This window comes from Microtus ochrogaster, unplaced genomic scaffold (assembly GCF_000317375.1).
Source record: "Microtus ochrogaster isolate Prairie Vole_2 unplaced genomic scaffold, MicOch1.0 UNK147, whole genome shotgun sequence".
Classification (NCBI taxonomy): Eukaryota; Metazoa; Chordata; class Mammalia; order Rodentia; family Cricetidae; genus Microtus; species Microtus ochrogaster.
This window is the reverse complement of record NW_004949245.1, coordinates 302,708-306,653: the sequence shown is the minus strand read 5'-3', so window position 1 is coordinate 306,653 and position 3,946 is coordinate 302,708.

Here is a 3,946-nt window from a genome sequence, read left to right as displayed (position 1 = left end):
GAAACACACACACACACGCATACACACACACACACACACACACACACACACACACACACACACACACACACACAAGCAACCAGCCAAACAAAAAATTCCAATTCATTCTCACTGTTTCATGCTCACGACTCAAGACATAAATGCTCAGCTTTCTGCATCTGACACCAATGCCTGCTGCTTCCTTCCATGCTGTCCCTGACATTATCGACTCAAAGCTTCTGGAACTCTCTCTATTTATACATTGCCTTGATCATGGTGTTTTATTGCAGCATCAGTAAAGCAACTAATATACATATATTAGTTAATTTTTAGAAATCAGTTTTCAGCTTTGCTCTTTATTTCTTTTCCTGTTGCTGTGATAAAATAATCTGATAAAAGCAACTCAGGATGGAAAGGAGGAAAGACTCACAATCCATAAGAAAACCAGGGCAGCAGGAACTTGAAGCAGCTGGTCACACGGGGACTTAAAGTAAGAATGTGCACTGCTGCTCTGTTTTTGTTTTCCATTTATGCAGCTCAGGAACCCAGCCAGGGAACAGTGGCACCCATAATTGGCATATCTCCCTCCTCAAAGTACAAGACCAAGGTAATTCCCCATAGCCATGCCCAGAGGTCCGTCTTCCAGGTGATTCTAGATTCTGCAAAGTTTGACAACACTAACCACCATGGATATGAATAAAAGCCCTCAAAAGTGTTAATAAGCAGCGATTTGAAAACTCTAACTTTTTAATCACCTTGCTTTCTTCCTGCACTTTCGCTTCTGACAGTGTAATTACCTCTCTTCTTGGAATTGAAACCTCCAAAATGTTATATTCTCATTTATCCATGTTGGAGGCAGAATCGACATAAACACAATCACTCTTTTTGTTACCTAAACCAGAAATTCATTCTGGAGAACATCCCTATAAAATTACTTTTCCTCAAAGGACACCTTGTGAACGATTTGTGGGTCACAGATTTAGCTTTTAGGGTCGTAGAAGCCTGTTCCAACATTTCATAGACTATAACCCAAACTCCAGGCCTCAAGGTCCACAAAATGAGGCCTGCATTTTGGGGAGAGAGAACTGTTGATAAGAAGGCCTCTGGTTGATCATTTTGGATGCTGTCTTCTCAGATAGAGTAGCCAGCAGAGGGAAGTCACTAACCGGAAGACATAAATGTTACAGCACTCCTCATGGCTCCTGTTTTCTGCTTTAGATTGGCCAAGCATTGCTTGACACTGACAGCTGTTCTTTTTGACTAGCTTTGTGGTTCGCTGATAATACAATGATTTTTTTTTTTTAAATGTTGTGGGAGTTTATGTAATTGATGGGCCTGTGTACCACAGACTGGATATCTACTAGTAAAATGCTTCACCGTCTGGATATTTCATTTCTCTTTCTCCTCCACCTCATCGCTGATGTCAGGTATTTCAAAGCCTAAATGCAGAGTTGATGTGGTAATAAGACCTTTCCTTATCTTGTAAGGAAAAGATTTAGGTCAATCAGACTCACCCCGGGCTAACCTGCATTAGGCAATTCGACTTCTTGTTGACAAGCTCTCCAGTTTTAACCTAATACTTGTGTTGAAGTTTCTCTATATTTCTGAATGGAACGGCATCTCTACAGCCTTCAATTGACTGGCAGTTTGAACATAAATATCATGAACTTATTACCGAGAAAAAAATCAGTAATTAGCGTATTCTTCAGCAAAATAATCGATAAATGCCTACTAGTATAGGTTTGCTAGTTAATCACTTAATGCTTTAATCTGATTTAAGGAACTATAGGAGGCAGACAGAGAAAGAACCAAATGAAAAAAAATCTCATTAAGAGCAAAATACATATGATCCCATTTTTGAATTAAATTATATGTAATATTAGATGAACGCATTATGGAACAAACAAACTGAGTAATGACCTTTGTGTCACAAGGACTTTCAGTGGCATCATTCTCTGTCCTGGTGTGTATAATTTCCTGCATTTAGAAGTGTTTAAAAATCAAGCATAACTTGTTCCTACCGACACGATTCAAAATCTTCTAATGTCTGAGTGGGCAGAATGAGCAAATACTTTACACACGTATCGTTCAAAGAATGTTGTTCACTGTTAAGATGACACAGTCAAGGCTTATTTTTATTAGTTATCATCTTAAACTGAACTTGACTTCTATGAGAACTGATTATCTTAGATTTGTTTATTAGGGAATCCTGCTTGGCAAATCACTACTTTCAATCCTTAGTGACTCTGCAAGTATTAAAAGAAAATACATCCACTGACTCTGGAGAGAAGGCTCAGTGGTTAAGAGCACTAGCTTCACTTCCAGAGGACCTGGGATTCTGAGCACCCACGTGGTGACTCAGGATGATCTATAATTCTAGACCACCAACTATAACTCTATTCAGGGAATTTGATATGGTCTCTGGCCTCCATGAGTACAAGGTATGGACACAGTATATAAATATACACGTAGGCCAAAACATTCATACACATAAAATAAAATTAAAATTGAAAAAAGATACCTTCATTTTGGGGAATTGACATGTAAGTATATGCCTTTACTGACAGCATTTATTCACTTTTGATATTAGTCACAATCATCAATACACATATATTTCAGCACATTTCTTGTTACTTCCCCAGTATCTGTTAGAAGCGAATAGCATGCCAAACAGCATGATGGGTCTTCAACACTGATATTTATATGTAATACCTGTTCCCAGACGGTTATATCCTTGCTTTGGAAGGAAATCTGATGGAGATATTGAGTTTCATTGCTTATGTGTGTTTTTATTTATAGAAGAAAGATTGTAAATTGGTTACCCTTCACCACCATTACTCCTGAGAAGTGCTCTAAAACAAGATGTAATTGCTAGGCAAGGTTGTAGTGAATATTTTAACATAGAAATGTAGTTAATCATTAAGCATCCAGTTGGGTGTTGATTCAGCAGTAATTCTCCGTGAATATCCACAGTTGAGATTTTTTTTTCTTGTGAACTGTCTTGAGAGAATTTGGAAACTTATGAGTAAGCGTTTGTTTTTAAGGGCCTGATATGGGGAGGTACTTTAGGGTTTCTAGGAATTTTGTAATTCTAACCTATGTTTCTTTACAAAATAGCCTGCGAAAGAGGAGCTTGGAAGGAAATAAAACAATTTCTAAGCCCTGAAGTTGGCACAAGAAATTCAAAACTCATAGATTTCTCATTGGGGTGGTTAGGCATTCAGATGGTCCAGACTGGTTCTAGGCCATTTTGAGAGACAACTAGAAGGCATTGTGGATGCTACCTATCCTACAATCTTGGGCTGCCTCTTATTTGTGCTAGAAAATATATCTGTTGGAAAGAAAGAATCATGATACTCAAGAGTTAAGCATGGTTTGGTAGTAGCATTTTCTTGCGTGGGTTCTGTTTGCTAGAAGCAGGCAGAAGCATGGCCTTTTAAATAGAGATTTTCCTGATTTAGTGCTAGCAAAAAAAAAAAAAAAACTGTACTGTTTTGAAACTGCAGCTTCCTGGGCCCTGATACCAGCAAGAACTTTGACTCTTTCTGGAGGTCTAACTATGGAATATTTAAATGGAGTTTGTAAGCAGAGTATTACAGACCTGCTGCGACCCAACCCTGAACCTGGGACCTAGAGAATGTCTCTCAGAGGCAATGAACAGACCTCCTCCACCATGTTGGACTGGGTGGAGCCAAAAGGCAAAGCAGACTAAAAACACTTGGCATTTTAAGAAGTGCTCCTGGACAGAAAAGAATTACAGATACACCATAGAACAGATTCAGACATAAAAGGACTCTAAATGACAGAGTGAAAGAAATCTGGAAACCATGTGACTCAGGATGGAGAGCAATGGAATCAAATCCCTTAAATAAAAATTTATTTACAATAAATAAAAAAAAAGGACTCTAAATGAGTCACAGTATGTTTAAAAAATGCACGTAGGCTTGGAAGAAAGAAAAAGTAAAGA